The sequence below is a fragment of the Danio rerio genome, chromosome 4 (genome assembly GCF_052040795.2).
Source record: "Danio rerio strain M-AB ecotype USA chromosome 4, GRCz13ab, whole genome shotgun sequence".
Taxonomy (NCBI): Eukaryota; Metazoa; Chordata; class Actinopteri; order Cypriniformes; family Danionidae; genus Danio; species Danio rerio.
Window position 1 is genome coordinate 40,354,252 of NC_141024.2, and position 22,572 is coordinate 40,376,823.

At 35.2% G+C, this 22,572-nt stretch overlaps 2 pseudogenes across 2 annotated transcripts in view; both read left to right on the plus strand.

The window, feature by feature from the left end:
• The window catches only part of LOC148680587 (uncharacterized), a 232,162-nt pseudogene that overhangs the window by 208,732 nt on the left and 858 nt on the right, over window positions 1-22,572 (plus strand). Inside the window, exon 3 of the transcript XR_015942576.1 lies at window positions 22,140-22,536. The product of XR_015942576.1 is annotated as an uncharacterized LOC148680587 (transcript). The remainder of the gene's footprint in view (window positions 1-22,139; window positions 22,537-22,572) is intronic.
• On the plus strand, window positions 1,574-7,999 carry LOC148680604 (uncharacterized; annotated as a pseudogene). Its single transcript, XR_015942557.1, has 9 exons — window positions 1,574-1,630; window positions 2,358-2,672; window positions 2,758-2,930; window positions 3,176-3,275; window positions 3,383-3,712; window positions 3,817-3,973; window positions 4,138-4,265; window positions 4,357-4,583; window positions 6,804-7,999. The product of XR_015942557.1 is annotated as an uncharacterized LOC148680604 (transcript).

Below are 22,572 nucleotides of genomic sequence, written 5' to 3' on the forward strand. Positions count from 1 at the left end.
TTGTTGTCCCTTATTATCTGTGTTCAACGTTTCCTGCCATTCTTTATCAATATCTTCTGTAATAATATTTAATTTACCTTTACTTACAGAAGCAATAAAGGGATAGTTCACATAAAAATCACAATTCTGTCATTTACTCATCCTCTACTTGAGCCAAACCTGTTTAAGTTTCTTCTGCTGAATGCAAATGAAGAGAATACAGAGGCAAAAACAGCCACTATGCTTCAACAGTTCCTACTTTGGACATGTCTGCTTTTTTCCACATTTTCTAGCACACAAAATGTTATTGGAACTCGATTACAATTGAACCACTGAAGTCACATGTTTTGAAATAGTTTTTGGTTCCTTTTCTGGACTTTGAGCATCTCAGATCTCTTGCTGTCCATGACTGATGAAGGAGCTCTGAAGATGAGCAAAGTAGTCAGGGGATTGAAACAACAGGTAGAGGGACAATCGTTCTCGAGTGCCTAGTGTACAATATAACACATGCCTTCCACCAGTGCTCATCTACAGCCACATCGAACTTTAAAAAAAATATTCATTTATTATTTTTTTTATTGCAATAACTACAGGCCATTACAACAAACAGAAATACAAAAACAGATAGAAGGCCACATCGCACTACTCCTCGTGTGATATTATTATTTTTTTTTTAAACATTTATTTGTGATGATTTTCTCAAGCTTTAACAAAACATTTTGTACATTTAAAGTTGTAATTTTCCCCCCATTTTCGAACATTGCCGCCAAAATAAATTAGCAAACAAATAAAATTAAAATACAATTACAACAGGAATAAATAAAAGTATAGCAAAATTGAAAATATTGTTAATAATAGTAAATAATTAAATAAATAAATAAAAAAAATTATATATATATATAATAATAATAATAATAGTAAATTAATAAAAAATAAATAAATAAACTTAAAAAAAAAATTTCAAATAAATAATTACCTACAGTACATGTTAATACAAATCAATATTCTGTTACATTTATAGTGGTCCTTTACATACATATCAAACTAAACCATATTGGTGATCACAGTTAAACCTGTTTGCACAGATTTATTTATATAAATCAGTTAAAGGAGAGAGTCTTCCTTTTCCCAAAACATGTAATCATAGGTTGCCATGTCTCATAAAATTTTTGGACTGATCCCTTCATTAAATACTTAATTTTCTCTAATTTCAAATATAAAATCAGATCACACATCCACATTGAAGCTTTAGGTGAAGCTGCTGATTTCCACTCAACACTCTTAAAAATGATGTGTTAAAAATTTACACAAAATATGTGTTAAACAGTTCGTAACACATTTTGTGTTACTGCAGACACATTGTGTGTTAATATTGTGCTTAAGTGTTTACACAATGACTGTGTTAAACACATTTAAACAGTATGTTGGAATAAAATACATTTTTGTCTGGAGTCAAATGGCACTGTGCTATGTGTTTATGTAGTTTATTTATCATAATGGTAATATAAAATAAGCATTTGTGAAAATGTGGCTGAAAATTCTGTATTTCGGGATTTATGCTGTGTATTTGTGCACGCGCATGCGCAGTGACGTTCTTTTTCAACCGTCGCTCTCCGGGAGCTCTGTCGGATAATGCACCTCTCTGCCTCAGGTGAGTGAAATTAATTAAAATTCGGCTACGATAGTAAATATTTCTTCCACTCTGCGTGAGAATGTTTTGTGTTAGTTGTCCAGGAAGTTATTTTTGTTACTTTTATTATGTCTCCATGTTTCATACTCCAAATACACGGGTGACTTGGCAACTTGGTCATTTACCATTAACTTTAGCCGCCTAAGCTAACGCATCTGGCGCGTCTTTTGCAAAGCTGCGTTGGCACTCGGCAGAATTGTTAATAATAAGTTACATATTTAAGGTGAAAGACTGACCCTAAATATGTATTGCATTTTGGTATGAGAGTTGCCGTCACTTTAAAATCTCCGGCTTCGCGTCACTTTAAAGCCTCCGCATCACTGACACTGGAGGTAAATTAACGATACCGGACACAATTTATACACTAACGTTTTAATCATAATGTTATTTGATATAAAACATAAGATGCCGCTTTGCGGCAGGAATTTGAACAAGAATGCCTTTCCATAACATTAGTTTGGCGCTTTGTACAGACACCAAATGGCGCCGCTGTGTGAGCAAATTCATAAACAATATCTAACGTTAAAATATGAAGATCTTTATTGTAATCAACATTGCGCGCCATTTTGTGCTAACCGACTAGTCATATACTATTTAAAATGTGCTTTTTATTGTCATACTCATTGTTACATGTGTTTGTTTTCTCATTGTGCTTGTATATACATGGATTTCTCTCTCTTTTACTTAGATGATGGAAGTCGAGGAGCAAATTACAGTCACTTTAACAGTTTTACACCGAGTTCTTGCAACTGTCTTCATAGACGAAAAGGAAATATGGAGAAAACTATTCACAGTTGGCAGTGTTGGAGATCTGATAGCCTCAGTCAAACCTGAACTGTCTCAACAACTATCTCTTGATCGAATATTGAAATTTGACACAGATTTTCAAGAGTTCATTGACACTGATGTAAATGCAGGAGTACAGGAGCTTGACAAATTTCAAATGTATTATATTGCAAGCAACACCCCGGACTCATTAGAAAGAAGTGTGCACTTATTACAGGTAAAACATTAATATCTTTCTCCCTTTATATTACTATAGATAAAAGTGAACATTTCAATAAATAAAATGTTTTTGGCATTTCTAGTGTCCTTTAACAGATTCAATTCAGACTGGCACCACAACTAGTTTGCTGACGCTGCTTGAAGAAAAAGCCCCTACAATCCTGAGAGAACATGAAGAGACTAAGACGCTGTCGATTTCCTCAAGAAAGATTCTTGTTAAAGTTGCTGTCAGTGACCTTGTAGAGAAACATGGATTGTGAGTATGGTTTGTTTATTCCACGTAAGGTGTATTTCTTTGCAAATTCATTAAATTACATTTATTTAAATAAGTTATATATTAAAATAAATTCTACATTTAAAAAAATGTTTTAAATAAATAAATTTAACAATCAGTTTATCCCAATCAATTCTAAAGTACCACTGTTTAGTCAGTTTTTTATGTTTGTGAAGGAGCAATTTGTGCAACTGTATTTTTATTTTTAATTTTTTTACTTTTTTTAGCTATCCATCTGGTACAGAAAAGCTGGCTCTAGCAAAAGAGATTGTGTCATTGTTCCCCTCGTTAAGGATTCAGGTGCCCTTTGGGGAAAATGAGGGACATGTAAGAATGTTTTTTACAATATAAACTGAATTGTTTAGGAATGTGTATGCAAGTTGCTCATGTATACTTGACTTTAACTAGTTCTGTTTTTGCATTACTAACATCAGGAGCATTTTTTTGATGGGCCATCACACAGTGGATTTATTGAAATGAGATTACGTAACATCAGACGGAAGCTTCAACAGAGCCAGCGGGTGTACAGTTTGAAACGTCGTCATTGTACACCGCAACCTTCTTTACCAAGTCCAGATGAAACTGTACCAAGTGAGTGGTTGACTCTGATAAAGAGGATGCGACCATCACCAGAGAATTCATCATCAATAAAGACTGCAATCAATCAAACCTTCAGTTACCGAAGGAGATGGATAACAACAAAATCCCCAACTGTTGCTGAAATCTTCAAGGAATATCCTAGATTTCTTGACATGCCAGCTTTGGTAATAGACATGCTTAACTAAGACAGAACTTTACACAAACATTTTTCATAATTGTAATATTAATATTTCTTTGTTTCTGATTTTCTTTCTTTCTTTCTTTGAAGATGGACATTGAATTTTCCAAGCTCACCGATGGGAAAGAAGACTTGTTTATCCGGAAGTGGGAAGGGACGATAATTCCAAGACTCAAGGAAATAGCATCCTTGGAGAAGAAAAATGACATCAGACACTTACTGGAGAAGGCTGAGAATCAGCATGATGGTATGAGTTTCAGCCAAAATGTCTGTTGCATGTGCATACTTTTCTAAACATAGTTTAAATGAGAAAATTTTATGTGAATATTGATATTCTATTCAAGATAAAATATTAATTCCAAAAAATTTTTAAATTCTTTTTTTGCATGTGACCTGTATCTTCACTTCAAGATGAACTGTGTTACACTATGTTGAAGATCCTTATTCATCTTCTTCCACCCACTGCATCTGGGAGAAGTGTTGCTGGGAGTAAATGCTGTGTGACTTCTGCTGTGTCCTACCTGTTGGAGCAAGTGCCGGTATAGTTTTTATTGTGTTAGCTTGTGATAAATAAAATTGTTTTTAATGGAGCAACATTTTCTAATGCTTTTCATTGTTTCATTTTTGAAGGCTGGTACCAACGTTACATCTTTGCTCGCTGAATCCATGAATGGGACCCTGAAGTCAGCTCAGCCACAGTTGGTTTCCATCGGTTCTCTAGGACATGGATCCCAGTACGTAATTGTGGCAAAGAATGACTCTTTTGCTCTTCCACTTGATGTTGAAAGCCTGACCTGTGCTGTAGACAGACTTTTCAAATTCTACTGGCTGTGCAACCTTCAGTATCCATGCCAACTGTCTTCTGTTTTTTCTTTTTTTGAGTATATATATGACCTGTCTTTGTCCCAGTCATCTTGCAAACGATCAAAGGTCATGGAATTGATTGCTAAGGTGCAGTCTCGTACCTAATTGAAATAAGCATGTACACCTGTCCAAAGTGTCTTCAAAATGATTTTGTTGAAACAAAGGGGTTAATTTGGCATTTAAGGGAAGTGCATGCACTCTCTGATAGTTACAACCTAACTTTAATTTGTAGTCAAAATGGTTGCCCAAGAACTTATCATAATTTCAATTCCTTTTTAAAACATCTGAACAGAGATCATTTTAAAACGAATTCATGCCCTTCTGAAGAGTCAGGACATACAAAGAACTTAGATTTATCCTATCAAATTGATGAAAGCAGAATAAATAATTTTGAGGATAATGTCCAAATGTCTAAAACAGAGCTAGTTCCTCAGAGCAGTTTAAATCTAAAAGACTGTGCTGCAGCTTTTGCTGCCAGCATGTATGCCTCTTCTAATGTAACTTATACTGATGTTCAAAAAAGTATAACCTGCACAAAAGAAGTTATTGATCGTACCTTAGGTCATTTGCAAGAAAAGACTAATACTTTACTTAAGAACTTGGCAGTTCCGCTAGATAGTGCTGAAGTTCAAACACTTATGAAGGATTTTGACAATGCTAGAAACATGTTTGGTGACATAGATACTACATTTAAACTAACTAAGTACTTTTCTGACAATTTTTCCTTTGAGAAACCAACAGAAGTGTTTCTTGGTCACAGATTAGATTGTCTTAGAAAGAATGGGGGGAAAAGCCAGGTGCTTGTGCCTGTCACATGTCAGTACATCTCAATAATTAACACAATTAAATTTTTATTTAGTTGTGACAAAATGCAGAATATGTATATGCAGTCTTGCGGTGAACGAGATACAATGCATGATTATTGTGATGGTGCTCAATATTCTAAACATCCTCTTTACCGAAACCATCCAAATGCATTACAAATTCAGTTATACTTCGATGATTTGGAAACAACTAATCCTCTTGGATCTAAAACAAAGATTCATAAAATGGGGGCTGTTTACTTTGCTTTACGAAATGTGCCGTCAGAAAAAAATTCTGTACTTTCCAATATCCATTTATGTCTCTTATTGAATTCTATTGATAAAGACATTTATGGTTTTGACAAAATTTTGGAACCTCTTATAACAGACTTAAAAGAAATTGAGCAGAATGGTATAGAGGTCAAACTACACGATAAACATCAATTACTTTTTGGAACAGTCTGTTTGCTGACAGCGGACAATCTTGCCTGTCACTCACTCTGTGGCTATGTGGAAAGTTTCTCTGCAAACCGATTTTGTCAATTTTGTCTAATTGACAAATCAAGTTCCCAGATTATTTTTGATGAAAATAATACAGAGAGACGTACAAGGGAAAACTATGCATACCATGTACAACTCAATGATGCAAGTGCAACCGGTGTCAAACATAACTCATGCCTAAACAGCCTACAGTATTTTCATGTCACTGAGAATATTGGTGTAGACATTATGCATGATGTGTTGGAAGGAGTCGGACCTCTTGAGGTCAAATTGATGCTGCGGCATTTCATTTATGAAGAGAAATGTTTTTCTCTGGAACTTTTAAATGAAAGAATAGCAGCTTTTGACTATGGCTATGGAAATCAAAAAAATAAACCTAGTGTTATTGTCAATCTGAGGACATCTGAAAATGCTATTAAGCAGACTGCATCACAGATGTGGTGTTTACTACTAGTCTTGCCTTTTCTGTTAGGTGATTTAATTGACACACAGAGCCCACACTGGCACCTTTTCCTAATGTTGAGGGAAATTTGTGACATAATTTTTGCACCTGTTGTGTCAAAAGGGCTTGCTGTCCATCTTAAGCAGCTAATAATTGATCACCATACACAGTTCAAGATTCTTTATCCTGAAAGGAATCTAATTCCTAAACATCACTACATGACACACTACCCGAGTATTATGACTTTATTTGGACCGCTTTCAAAGTTGTGGTGTATGAGGTTCGAAGCCAAACATCACCCTCTTAAGCGACATGCCCAAGTTGTTTGCAACTTTCGTAATATTTCAAAAACACTGGCTCATAAACACCAGATTCAGCAAATGCACCAATGGAAATTAAGCTCGAAACACAATTCTGAGATGACTGTACCAAATGCTTTCCCAGTTGTAATTGCATCTTTGTATAAGGGTGACAAATTGCTTGACAAGCTTAAGACAGATACACATTTTGAGACTCTTACTTACACCAGTTCAATTCATGTGAGTAATAATATCAGTTTTTTGGGGACAACATACCAGACAGGATCTGTTCTGACTTTAAAAGCAGATGAAAGGGGAGAACCATTATTTGGTGAAGTTATACACATTATTCCCCAAAGTGAAAGAGAATGCGCACTTATGTTTCTGAGAGTTTTAAGAGTTAAGTATTTTGATGAACATCTTTTTTCCTTCAGTGTCATCAGAACAAATGATTTTGACATGGCTTTGCTGCCTGGGGACTTAATAGATTACAGACCTCTAGACATTGTGACATTTTGCGATCAGCAGTATGTAACTCCTAAATACAAAATTTTGTTTTAAACACGTTAGTGGTTGAAACTTTGGTAACACTTTATAATAACTACACTATAAATCATTTATTAAGAATTAGCAAATAGTGAATTTATTCATTTAAGCATTAACTCTACATTATAAGACATTAGTAAGCGGTTCATAAATACAATTACAAATGCTGTATTCTTGACTTATAAGTACATTTATAATGCGCTTAACAATTGTACTTTTATACTTTGCTTCTGACTAATTTTTCACTACTAAATTAAGGACTGCATTATTTACAAACCATTTGTATTTGAAAGTTTGAATTATGAAACTACAATCATTAAACACATTATAAATGCGCTTATAAGTCAAAAATTCAGCCTTTTGTGGCTGTGTTTATGAACCGCTTACTAATGTCTTATAATGTCGAGTTAATGCTAAACAAATAGTGAATTAACTATTTGCTAATGCTCAATAAATGATTTATAGTGTCGTTACTATAAAGGGTTACCTAAATGTTTAAGTGTTTTGACTAGATTTGACAATGATTTATTTTGTTAAGACAAGCATCTTACATGTAGGTGAATGCAAAAACGTTGTGCTATGGTTACTTATTTCTTTCACTAGAGAATTTTAAAAAATGTATATGTTGGGAACTGTTTCATACATATTTGACAGTTTATATGGCGTGCTTAACAGATACAAGTTCAATTTAATGAATGCTTTTATAAAGTGAGTTTTTATGTTATACAATGAATTGTTTGTACAATGAAATGCTGTAAAACATTTAAATGCATTATTTTCATGTTAAAAAGGAAAAAATAAACAGTATGTGAACAGTGTTTAATGTTTCCTGTGAGATTTTGTATATTAATTTATAATATATTTTACATTCAAAATTATAAAAACTGAATAGTAACACACAGTTGTGTTAAATACATACAAAAACAACACATCTGTGTGTCAACTTATGCTGCACATTAATGTGTTACATTAAATGACACATTTTGTGTGTTAAACTTAACTCAACATGTGTTGTCCCTGAGCACACTCAGGACATGTGTTGAAAATAACACATGTTGTGTTGTTTTCAACACATTCGTTTTTAGAGTGAAGTAGTATTCTTCTCCTTGCTAACAAAGTAGCGAAGGCGAATACATTTTTTTCCTTGTTTGTCAACAATATATTGTGTTCTGGTACCCCAAAGATAGCTAACTCAACACTAGGTTTTATCTCTAAATTAAAGGCGTCATTTAATGTTTTAAATATTTGTGTCCAATAGTCACTCAACTTTTGACAAGCCCAGAACATATGGAAAAAGTCTGCCTTTTCACTTCTACATCGATCACACACCTCATCAATAGAAGGATATATTTTTGAGAGTCTACATTTTGTGTAGTAGGCTCGATGAATAATTTTAAATTGTATGAGATTGAGGCGTGCGCAGGAAGTGGATCCATTTACTCTACTCAGAGCCTCTTCCCATATATTATCAGGGATTTCAGTTCCAATGTCGTTTGCCCACTTTCCTCTAATTCGGTCAATTAAAGCATCATTTGGAGACATGATAATCATGTATAATGCTGCAATTTGACCTTTAAGAGCAGTAGGAGATTGTAGAATTTTATCCAGCATTGAGGCTGGTGGTAAATCAGGAAAAGTTGAGCTCTGAGCTTGGACAAAGTGTCGGACCTGGAAATAACGAAATAGATTGGAATGTGCCAATTGAAATTTTTTGGAGAGGTCACTAAAATTAGCGAAGGTGTTGTCTATATAGAAGTCACAACATCTAGCCAGGCCTGCCTTCTGCCATTGAACATATGTGAAATCTAGCTTACCGGGAGGAAACAAGTGGTTATTACATAAAGGGTTTAGCATAGAAAAATCGGTCAGTTTATGCTTCTGTCTAAACTGGGACCATATCTTGAGTGTAGAGCATACAACGGGGCTTGAGGAATAATTAGACGGAGAAAATGGTAACTTCATTGTTATTAATGAAGAAAGTGATGTAGAAATACAGGTATTTGCTTCAGCTTTACACCAATCAACCTCTGGGGTATTATACCAACTAACAATTTTTTGGAGGTTAGCGGCCCAGTAGTAACTAATAAAATTAGGAAGTGCTAAACCTCCCTGGGATCTATGTCTTTCAAGAAGCTCCTTACTGGTTCTGGGATTCTTCCCATTCCATAAGAATGATAAGATAGGTGTATTTATTTTATGGAAAAAAGCTTTTGGGAGAAAAACTGGAAGGCATTGAAATAAGTATAAGAATCGAGGTAGGATATTCATTTTTATACAGTTCACTCTGCCTGCTAAGGATAATTGTAGTGCGTCCCATCTCTGAAGATCCAATTTAATTTTACTTAATAGTGGTAAGAAATTTTTTGCATATAAACCTGAAAAACTGCGGGTAATATGGACTCCCAAATATTTAAATCCAGATTGAGAAACCCTAAATGGAAGGGATGTTACATTAATTTGTAAAGCAAGGGAATTGATTGGAAAGCATTCACTTTTAGAAAGATTTAGTTTATATCCTGAAAAACTACCAAAATCAGATAAATTTTTTACTATCTTTGGGACGTTTTCAACTGGATGTGAAATGTATAACAACAGGTCGTCTGCATATAAAGAGACCCTGTGTTCCGACCCCATTCGATCAATTCCCTGGATAGACTGCGAAGATCTAAGCATAATAGAAAGTGGTTCGATTGCTAATGCAAAAAAAAGAGGGCTTAAAGGACAGCCCTGCCTTGTTCCTCTAAATATTGGAAAAAATTGGGAACGTATTTTATTTGTAATAAGATACTTTGGGATTAGAATATAGTAATTGGACCCAGGCTATAAATTTTGATCCAAAACCGAATTTTTTTAAAACTGTAAATAAATAGTGCCACTCCACTCTATCAAACGCCTTCTCTGCATCCAGGGACACCACCACCTCTGGGGCCTCCCTGGACGCAGGAGAATACAGAATACCAAGAAGTCTTCTTAAATTAGTAAATGAGTGACGACCCCTTATGAAGCCTGTTTGATCTGGTGATACAATTTCTGGTATGATGGTGTCAATTCTGGAGGCCAATAATTTTGCAAGAATTTTAACATCGACATTTAGCAGTGATATTGGCCTGTAGGAGCTGCAGTCAAGTGGGTCTTTTCCTGGCTTCAGAATAAGTGTAATAAATGCTTCTGTAAGAGACCTTGGTAACTCTGAATTAATTAAAGAATTTTCAAACATTTTCAGAAGAAGTGGAGCTAATTTGGGGGCAAAAGCCTTATAAAATTCCACTGTATAGCCGTCAGGGCCAGGGCTTTTGCCGTTTTGCATACCATTAATAGAATCTAAGATCTCTTGTAGATCAATTGGTTGTTCTAGCATTTCTTTTTGATTTGGGTTAATTGTCTGGATATTCAGGTTATTAAAAAAAGATGACATACCTGATGTATCTCCAAAAAAATCTGAGGTGTATAAGTCGGTATAATATTTTTTAAAGGTATCATTAATTTCTTTAGGATCAACTGTCAGATGTTGTGAGGCATTACGAATTTGTGGGATTAACCTGGAAGCTGACTGAATTTTTATCTGGTGAGATAATAAACGGCTTGCTTTTTCCCCGTGTTCATAAAAATTCCCTTTAGTCCAAAGCAAGTTTTGTTGGTTTTTTTCGATTGACAACTGATCAAATTCTGCTTTGAGTTCCACTCTCTTTTTAAGTAGTTCTTCAGTGGGTGATATAGAAAGTTGTTGATCTAATTTTTCTATTGATTCTATTAGTTGTTGTAGTTTAGCATGTTTTAATTTATTAACAGATATAGAGTAAGATATAATTTCACCTCTGATGACTACTTTAAGTGTCTCCCACAGGACTATTGGTGATGTCTCTTCTGAATCATTTGTAAGTAAAAAGTTATCTATGGCCATTGATATATGTTTGTGAAAATTTTTATCTGCTAATAGGTTAGAATTTAATCTCCAATTAGGACGTTGGGTACAGTGATGAGTAAATCGTAAATCAAGAAGCAGTGGTGCATGATCTGATACTACAATCGAAGAATACTGAGTCTTTTCCACATGGGGAAGTAATGTCTTATCTAAGAAAAAATAGTCGATTCTTGAGTATGAAGAGTGAACAGGGGAAAAATAAGAAAATTCTTTCTTTTGAGGAAATAAAAATCTCCATGGGTCCACACAACCTGTTTGAGTCATAAAGGATGATAGAGCGCGAGACATTTTTGTCTGGGATGTTGTTTTTGGATTTGAACGATCTAGTGTTGGATTAATAACACAGTTCAAATCTCCACCAAAAATCAAACGATACGAGTTTAAATCGGGTAAAGAAGAAATTATTTTGTGAACAAAGTTAACATCATCCCAATTAGGGGCATAAACACATACTAGTGCAACAGGGGTATGAAACAGAAGACCCGTCACAATAACAAAACGTCCTTGGGGGTCTGAAACAAATTTAGAAGCATGAAATTGCACCTTCTTATGAATTAGAATCGCTGTTCCTCTTGCTTTACTGTTGAACTGGGAATGAAAAATCTGACCAATCCAGGGTTTTCTAAGTCTCGTATGGTCTGTTAGCTGTAAATGCGTTTCTTGCAGAAATGCTATTTCAGTATTCAGTTTTTTAAGATGAGCAAATATACGAGCTCTTTTGTTTGGTCCGTTCAAACCTTTAACGTTCCAGCTAATAAACCGGATAGAAGACCCTCCAGTCCTATTTGTATCACTCATTGATCAACCTTTGTTTTGTAAAGAGTAAGACCCTCTCTCCAGTACATGACAAGCAGGTAAAAGGAGAAAAAAGAGAAAAAAAAAAAAAAGGAAAAGGAGAAAAGAGAAAAAACAAACATATTTGGAAGTGATTCTCCCAACCCCACTGAACTTTACCTATATTTGCCTCAAGAACGGAGACAAATTGCAGGCCCCCACTAACCAACCCCCAGTAATCTCCCATCTAACTTATATCCGTTTCAACCTCTAGAGGGCAACCCAACATAATTAAACATTCTAAAATGTCAAAACGCCAATATAAAGGATAATGTTTTTTTTTTCCTCAACGCAGTCACTGTTATCAGTGCATCAGTTTCTGTTTAGTTTAGAGCAAAAGCAAAAGAATAAAAAATAAAAAATTTCAAAAGAGTCAACTCAGAAAGCTGTGATTGAGTGAAAAAGAAAACAAGGGGAAAAAAGTGTTCTAAACATTTATACGTTGGTCGTAGAACTGTTTCGCCTCATCCGGTGTATTGAATATTAAGGTTTCTTCATTAAAGGTCACCCTCAGTCGAGCCGGGTAAAGCAATTGAAAACGTATGCCCTTCTGGTAGAGTGATTGCTTGATGCCGTTGTAAGAGGAGCGTTTCTTTGACAGGGTAGCGCTGAGATCTTGGTAGATTCTGATGATGTTCCCCTTGTATTTCATTTCGTGTCGTTTTGCCCAGCGCAGCAACCGCTCCTTTTCCTGAAATCGATGAAAACACACCAAAAATGGACGTGGTTTACGGCCGTCCGCTGGTTTTTGGCCGGGTGAACGGTGCGCTCTGTCAAGTGTTGGTGGGTTGTCGAAGACCTCCGTGCCCGTCATCTCAAGTAACATCTCAGAAACGAAAGTAACGGGGTCTTTGCCGTTTTCGCTACCTTCCGGAATGTTCACGATCCTCAAGTTAGCTCTTCGAGATCTGTTTTCCAAATCCTCAATGCGATCAAGCAGAGATGTGTTCTGAGTTTGTAAAGTTTTAATAGCATTTTCAGCTGCTGTCAGCCTCTCAAAATTCTCCCCAGCTAGGCACTCCGTCGCAGTCAGGCGGCTCTGAAATCCTTCAACCGATTCTCTTAACGCATTCACGGAGCTTTGTAAAGGCCCGATAGATTGCTGAATCAAGGCAGAGAAATCTTCCCTGATACTAACACGCTGTTTAGTTAATTCAGAAATCAACAGGTCTATGGATACGGATTCAAAAGTTTCTGACGTGACCTGTTTTTCAGCACTGGAGGCGGCGGCGGCCATGGTTGCTAACTTGCTAGCGATGCTCGTGGTAGATCTCGTTGTCGGTGGAGCTGAAGGATGAGCTTGCTTCGGCTTAGAATTACTCATATTTTGGCCGATAATGTTCTAAACAAATCAATTAACAGTAACTGGAAATATTTAGCGTTTAGCAGGTTTAATTTAATAAAGTAGATTGGGAGCCCTTCTTCCACGCACCTTACTCCTTCATTGCTATACCGGAAGTCCCTCGTGTGATATTATTAATATATATTTATTCATTTTCTTTACAGCTCAGTCCCTTTATTAATCTGGGGTCACCATAGTGGAATGAAACACCAACTTATCCAGCACATGCTTTACACAGCGGATGCCCTTCCAGCTGCAACCCATTACTGGGAAACATACACACTCATTCACACACACCGCATGCATACCACATCTATGGACTTTGGGGAAACCAGAGCACCTGGAGGAAATCTCACACGGGGAGAACATGCAAACTCCACACAAAAATGCCAACTGACACAGCTGAGGCTCGAACCAGCGACCTCCTTGCTGTCAAGCGATTGTGCTACCCACTGCACCACTGTGATGCCTCACATGTGTAATTATATAAAGTATTAAAAGGGTATTGGTGAAGAACTATGCTTACAAAAAGGCTCCATTCAGATGTAATGATTGTAATGATCTGGGCAATCTAGCATGTATTGTTATAGACACCTATGATTATTTGTCCTAAGACAGAGGTTCTCAAATGTTTTTCATCAAGTACCACCTCAGAAAAAAATGGTCTCTCCAAGTACCACCAAAATGAGCAGTATTGAAATACAGTAGCATAGTAGGCCTAGTAAAGCAGCTACAGTTAAAAACGTGTCAGATTACCTCAGAAATAAAGGCTATATTTCATATATGGCATATTATATACATAATTTTTGATCAATTTTGAAATGTGTGTAGCATGTACATGACATATTTCATTCCTCTGCGTACCACTAGAAGGAAGCCTGCGTACCAATAGTGGTACACGCATCACAGTTTGAGAACCACTGTCCTAAGAGATGAAAGGCAGATCTTGTTCATGTAATATGCTTTAGGCTATCAAGTTAGTATTGGCATGACAGCTATACCTGTTAACAGGTTTCTTATATGTAAAACGACCCTATTCAGTTAATGGTCAGGCAGCTATTACTAAAGATGACCGCACACAATGATGAGCCATTTATTTAAATGAATATGTGACACAGATATTTAAATGTCATTGTTCCAAACAAGTTACAGGAGTAAGTGCAGTTGTTGTTTTATGTGATGTTCACCACTGTAATTACACCATAGTGAAACAGAAGTCTGAGAAATGCTGTAGTTGGTGTAGGTGGAGCAGATAAATCACATTTAAAGTTCTGCATTGTAGTTATGAAAGTGAACTCCTGTCATTGCATTACCCTGTATATGCTGCATATACAACAAATTAACTTGTAATGTAATTATTTTCTGATTATAAATATTTAGATGCATCACATATTTAAAAAAAAATGGACAGTATGTGATAGCTTTACTGTGTTAAAAAAGGTTTTGTGACAGGGTATCACATGCTTTTGTGAATGTCTATGCATATGTATGCACAAACACAAATATTAAATAGAGGGAAAAACATCTTTGTTACCTATCAGGTGAATAAGAGGCTTTCGAGAAAGCTGAGCTGCTCACACGTGTTCTGTTCAACTAAAAGACGAAGAAAAGAAAACTAAATTGGCACAGAAACAAGTTACATTTTGATTGTTAAAATCTATAGACACTTTTGAAAGAAATAATTGACATGTTAAGAGTCTTACAGAAGCCAGTAATACGCAGCACGTGCTTTAAGAGAAATAAAGGACTCTAAACTCACACAAAACTCTGAGAAGCTTCTAAAAAAAACAACACACAACTCTTGCATTACCTTTTAACCAGGCTTGGAAAAAATAAATTGAAATGTGTTTCAAATCAAAGTACCTCAACATAAATGTATCAACATTAACTACAAAATGCAGCAGCCAAAATAAAAACACTTCAATCAATAGTATTATAAAACAACAGCAACAAAACAAATGGTGATGGCTAAAGTCACCTCTTTTTCCCAATACATCATTATTCTATGTAAAACTATGATTTGTAAAGCTGCTGGACTTCCCATCCCCCACTGTATGTGTGTCTTCACTGCTCATTTGCGTCTTTATACCAGAATTAAAGGGGGCCAATTGAGTCTTATCCAATCACATTCCAGATCCTGTAGCTCAGCAGGGTGATATCTTTATATTCTGAGTTCCTAAGAGAATCTTCATTGGCTTATTTCGCCAAGTAAAGAGAACAACTTTGGAGGACAAACTACTATTGTAGATTCCTACATTGGGATTATTACCAACAACAACCTACAAAGAAAAACCCACTGAGGCCATTTTTTCATCCCACTTCTTCATTGAAGACTGAAAAGGTGAGTTGCACGTTCTGAATTTACACTCAAATAATATCTGAATGCTAACATTATAAAATGTAAAATCTAAACATGTGTGGATGCATTGTTCAACGCTGTCTTAAGTTCTTCAGTCATTTTTAAAAGCTTCTTTTTTGTTTATGGGAACTTTTTTGTTTGTTTGTTTATTTGGTTATAAATATTGTTTTTATCCTGACAAATGGACTGTAGCCCAAATAAGCTACAACATATTATATAGGTTGGAACCTGGCTGGCAATTCAGGTTGTTCCTTTTATGGTAAATGTACCTGCTGTTGACAATATTATTTTAACCCTTTATACAACGAAGTACTATTTTACTCACAGTAAGGTCTATTGTTTAAATAAGATAGGATAAACTTTATTTGTCCATAAGAGTAAATTCTTATCTTGTGCAAAAGAGTGCTACAACGTTGCTGTAAGCAGACAATAAAATAAATAAAACAAACAAAATAATTAAAATTTGTTAAAGTTTGAATAAAGCAACAGTAAAGAGTGTAATAAGTGTTTTAATGAAGGTTTATTTATTAAATAGCATAATGTCATTCTATTCAAAGTAAACATCATTATATATAAGAAATGGAGTACTGGTCTTAATCAGCTCTTTTGTGGCTATTGTTTTTTTGCTCAGACTTACCTGATTTCTTTTTGTTAATCACTCTTATATAAAGAAACTGTTAAAGCAAGTGTTGAAGAGAAGTTATTTTGTTTTTGTTCATTGTTTTATTCATTTTAAACAGAACATTTTTATTGTTTTGTTAATTTTAAACAGGATAAAGTGTCCAAACACAGAGAAAAACTCCTGCTGAAGCAACTGTTCTCCACACTGTTATAAAGATGGCGTTTATTAAAGAGGAGAGTGAAGATCTGAAGATTGAAGAAACATTTACAGTCAAACAGGAAGATCTGCAGAAACAAACAGGTTGGTTTTCATTCTCAAAATCCATCTTGCAGCCCTGAGTGTGCTGCCTAGTTCTCCTAAATGCACATAAGCACTCATTGAAAGACTGGAATGAGTTTCTTTTGTCACTTGTTTTCATGTCTTTTGTCATTATTTTATGTATTGTTAGTCTCCCATTTTCTCTACCTTCTTAAGTTTATTGCTTTTTTTGTTCTCCTACTGTATGTAAAGCGTCCTTGAGCACTGGTGCTATATAAAGTAAATAAAAACAATAAATTAAAAAAGTTTAACTGAGCTGACGGTATTTGACCTACAGTATTCTCATAGAAGATATCTGCTATTATAGTGATAGTGTTGGCTTAGTACTTTCCATTTGCATATGTCACGTTGATCACAATTCCCTTTTTTCATCAACTTCTTTATGGGTTTAAACTTGTTTTTAGTCGTTGTTACTAGTTCTCACAGATATGATCTATTTAATACCTGCAGGGTCTTAAAATGTCTTAAATTCAAAAACCTAAAATTAAACACCACACAAATTTGCATGTATTTGACCATTAAAGCGCTCACATTAAAAGTCTTAAATTTACTGAAATGTTTTGTTGTAGGTCTTAAATCTTCTTAAACAAGTCTTCATTTTTCTTTGTTCATGTTTTGTTACCCAATCTGGCCAAAACCCATACAATTACCAACAATCCATCTAAATAAATCTTTAAACTTTTCATTCAAAAAGATCATTTTAACTTTATTTATTATAATAGTTTAATTATTTTCGTGCTTCATTTGTTTAAACATGCTCCATGTATTGTACTACTGAGGACATAGACCTGGACAGATTGTTGTGCATAGATTTAGATTATTTTAGTTTTTTTTTACTTTTGTTCATTTGTTTTTTATTTTAAAGAAAGTTTATTTTGGAAAAAAGTGTGTGGATCCTAGTCGAGCTCTCTTGTTTTTACGCAATATTTAAGATTTTTTGCTAAGAAATATCTAAAATATTTTAATATTATTATTAATTTATTATTGTATCATTAAATGTACAAAATTGTAATATTTTTTGATAGGACAAATAAAAAATCTTTTTCATCTGGGGCATTTGAAAAATTCCTTAATCTAAAATTTCATTCATAATAGTCTTAAAAATGTCTTTAAAAGTCTTAAATTTAACTTGGTGAAACCTGCAGAAACCCTGATTTAAAGTATGTCAGAAATTGTGTATGCCCTTAATTTGAAATATGCTGAATGAAATAGGCACTAAAATAATTAATTGTTATTATAAAACATTGTACAGTAATCTAAACTATATGTTGTTGTTGTGGGATGACGTGAGACAAAACAAACAAATTATAGTGGCACAATAACGTTTAGCATTGCACTGACTACAACTGGCCAACAAACTAGTTTAAAATGACTTTTGCTGATTAATAAATGGATTACAGTATGCTGATGATATGCAAACATTTGAGTGTAAAGTTCTTCAGAATATTGACCATATTCTTCATGTACCAGCAGGCGGCGCCATTGGAATTTTTTTGCTTGAGACTTTTTTTTTTTTAAAGAATACATTTTTAGATCCTAAAAACAGTGTTGTTCTGCTAAGGCATGGTACAATAACCATTTTCAAAGTATAATGCAGTTTTAAAAAAGTCAAGGTTTTAAAACCTCCAATATTTTCTGCTGTAATCGTCATATGTAAGTTTTTTTTATTTACATTTTGTTTTAAGTTTTTCAGGACAACAGTATCTCCAGCAAAAAAAGATATCCAAAAATGCTGATTTAAATTGTAAAGAAATCTGTGTTTTTGAAACAAATGAAGACAGCAGAAGTTAAGGATTCAATTGAATAATTTAGCCTGACATGTTTACTGCTCCAAAATATTTAAAAAGTTTCTCAAAAGAAAATGTTTTGTGTTCAAAGAGGAAAAAGTGTTTGTTTTTTACCCAGACATTTAAAAGAATATATTTTAGAGCAGTAATTAGTACTGTGAAAGTGTGATTTTTTATTCAAGGTTATCATATCGTCAGAATCTTATACTGGTCCATGCCTAATGCTGCTTGATGTTGCAAAGTCATATTTTCTTATTTTATTTTTTTTCTTTGTATGTATAGACATGAACACCCATGTTTGCAGAGCAAGTAGTGTGACCGTTTTCTGCCATTTATTATTCCTGGTCATTTCTCCAATAGGCAACTGAAGTTCTAAAACAATACCATATGAGATCGGGGCCCTGTTCCAGAAAGAAGGTTGAGTGTAAACTCAGAGTATTTTAGCCCTGAAATGAGAGAAACTCTGGGTTTTTCGTTTCAAAATGGCAGGTTTGTCAAATTCGAGAAAGCACGGTAAGTCAAACCTGTCTCTAAAAAAGAGTTTTCTGTCGGTCTCGTCCCCTTTTTAAAAAATAAAGCGGTATTTCTCGCTTAGCCTTACATTTCCAGCTACCTATTTTTATGTGTATTTGGATAGGCTATAAGCATAAAAAATTGGTTGATGGAAACGTCATGATGCACATAACTTTTGAAATATAAGCATAAAGAAACATGCGCATAACTGAGAAGGACAAACTTTTTATTCGATAAGAGAAGATAAACTTACGTAAACAACGCAAGCACCTTTACTGAACAAAAGAGATCATATGATGATGAAAATTTGTGTGAATAGACAAACCAGCAGGCTGAGCACATTGTAAAACATCTGAAATGTTGTTTTGGTCATTCTAAAACACCTGAACCATTTCAGTATTCATGTTATTATATTATTAATGACCTCCAGAGCATCTGTTCTCTGCCTCTCATTGCTTTATACGCTAACACGTGTTAATTTTGTGCCAGCATTGTCCTCTGAGGTGAAAGTCATTTAAAAAAAGAAAAGATTCATGTAGCTTCTTCTACAGCAGAAAATACAGTTTTTACTGTTGATATTTGGCGCCAATTATTCAGTAAGTGATGATTTTGTTCTCTTTGATTCAGTAAATGGATACACTGCTTTATTCGCACATCTTTTATGTGCACAAAAATTTAATTCGCATTTTTGAATGGAACTATTGCCTACATTTCAGTTACACAAAGAACAAAGTCACGTACAAGACTGGCTTGTCCTTTTTTAATGAACGATAAGCTTAAAGGGTACATAAGTTTACCCCTTTTTTATGATTTAATTTTAACATTATGGTTCTTCTGAGTGTGCCAGTTTAGGTTCAGTTCAACACACAGTTCAAATGTTTTTATTATATTTTTATTATTTATTTTATTTATGTGTCCAAAAGTGTGATGTTGGGGGCGTTTACACAGTTTGCTGTTTTAGGGGCGTGTTGCTTCACAGTTTCCGCTTCCCGCCCAACATAACAAGGGGGCAAAGCCAAGAGCTTCCATGCTCTGTGTTTGCAACAGACAGGCTGACAGACCGAGAGAGAAGCTAAGCTAGGTTGAGCATTCAGTCGTACAAAATCATTTGTGTCTTTGTATAGTCTCGGTGTCCAAGTGCCGAGCTTGTACACCGAGAGAAATAACCACACACACTGAATTAACTTTGACTGAGGCACCGAATGCGGCGCGACACGGCACACCAGACACTCAGTGATGCAGCAGAAACATGAAGTGTCCCGAATCGTCACGCCACGCATTCCAGAACTCTAAACACAGGCCTCCACCAGATTATTACTCGTTCTAAAAAGATTTTTTAGTCCTGCTTACATTTTAAATGTCATATCAACCTCTACTACTTGATAGGGCAGTGCAATTACTCGAAAATCTGGTTGCGATTTCGATTTTGGCTTCTAATGATTATGAAAATCCATTAATCGAGATAAACGATTATTCCATCATATAACACCCCCTTTCCAGTTGTACACATTTGTTGCTCTGCAAAGCTCAGTTCCACGTGAAAATGACCAAAAGCATGTGCTGTAATGTAACTTTTGCATCACGGGACGCGCATCATTCCTATTTTTAAAAGTGCGTAAGTGCACATGCTCTGTGTGTGCTGCGTTTAGCCTAGGACAGGCTCGGAGACAAGCAGAGAACACACATCTAACGCCATCTTAATGTGAGCACTTTAATGGTCAAATAAATACAAATTTGTGTGGTGTTTAGTGAATATTCATATTAACCCTCATTTGTATAATAAACAAACAAGTTGAGAATCAAGACATGTGAAAGAGAAACCATATCAGAGCCGCACTATTCTTAAAGTGACAGTGCGCAATATTCCTGCTGCTGACTGTTTTTATCATTATTCAAACAAAAAAAGGAGAAAATCCCTCACTGCTCTTGACTGAAAGACTTTTGTAGCTCAAATGTTTTTCTCAAACCGAAAACTCTTGAGTATTTAATCTCTCTGTAAATCAACTCAGAGTTCAAGTTTAAACTCTGAGTTGGTTGAACCTCCTTACTGAAACAGGCCCCAGGTCATCATGACATGACTGACAATTGTTGCAGTTTGTCATTATACTCTGTTTATCCTGAGAGCTGATGCTGAGTATTCTTAGGGCTTTTCACACTTGAAATTGTTAACCCTGGGTCATTCTAACCCTGGATAAATTCTGGGTTATCTGTAGTCACCTTCCACACTGCTCATGCTATACCTGGGGTTAAAAAATAATCCTGGGTGTTCATTAACAGACAGTTCACATTTGTAAACCCTGGGTTATCATTATTATTTTGTATATTTACATTGTCACTGTCCCTGATTGGACGAATCGCAAGTAACCTTTTTAGATGGCATTTCTGCATCTTGTCGGGTATATACAATGTCACCAAGTAGGTCTTCAGCTAAGCCTCAGGACATGCACAAAGACAAAAGTACAAATAAATGAAAACAAGTAACAAAGTATGTCATCTTGCCATCTCCTCATCACTCCTGTTTAAAGCAAACGTGGCATTAAGCATTTGCATACGTTTTATACAATAATGCAAACTTGCAAATATAAGCATAATTATGCATACCTGCTATGGACATGCAGGATTTGTCTCAATCGGGTCTTCCAAGCAAGAGGAAACGCAACACGAGTAATCTAGAGCGAGTGCATTTGATTATTTGCATTTAAAGCCACAGGCACAAAAAGAGCTTGGTTTTCCTCTGATCCCCAAAAATAAATATTCTACAAGGTATATGACCTGATTTTGAGCTGAAACCTCAGAAACATTCTGGGAACACTAAAGACTTATTTTACATCTTGTAAAAAATGGGTATTTGTAGGAACCTTTTAAATGGATAGTTGACGCAAAAATGAAAATAGCCTCACCATTTACTCTCCCTCATGTGGATTTAAACCTTTATGAGTTTCTTGATCCTGTTAAGCACAAAAGAAGATATTTTAAAAAACGCTACTTGCTCAATGTGTTCCACAATAAAGGAAAGGTTAACACCACATGACGGAGAGTAAATGGTAAGGTCATTTTAATATTTGGGTGAAAAAGTCGCTTGAGGTGTCGCTTTGAGTCTTCATACCAAAGCTAACTTTTTTTTTTTTTAGATCTGATGGTGCTAAAAGAAGAGACTCATCAACACAATGAAATAGATGAGAAACAGCAGTTTGAGAAACCCCAAGAAATAACGACTGATGAAAAACCCACACTGACTAAAAAGACTTCATCAAACGAAAGTAATTTTAGCTGTAAACAGTGTGGAAAGAGTTTCAGTCAAAAGTCAAAGCTTGATGTTCACATGAGAGTTCACACTAGGGAGCAACCTTACACCTGCGAACAGTGTGGAAAGAGTTTTGGTCAAATACAAAGCTTTAAAGCTCACATGAGAATTCACACTAGAGAGAGGAAGTTCACATGCCAAGAGTGTGGAAAAAGCTTTTATCATGTTGGAAACTTTGCAGCACACATGAGAATTCACACTGGAGAGAAGCCTTTCAGCTGTAAGCAGTGTGGAAAGAGTTTCAGTCAAAAGCCAAACCTTGATGTTCACATGAGAGTTCACACAGGGGAGAAACCTTACACCTGTGAACAGTGTGGACAGAGTTTTAGTCAAAAACAAAGCTTTAAATCCCACATGAGAATTCATTCTGGAGAGAGGCCATACACATGC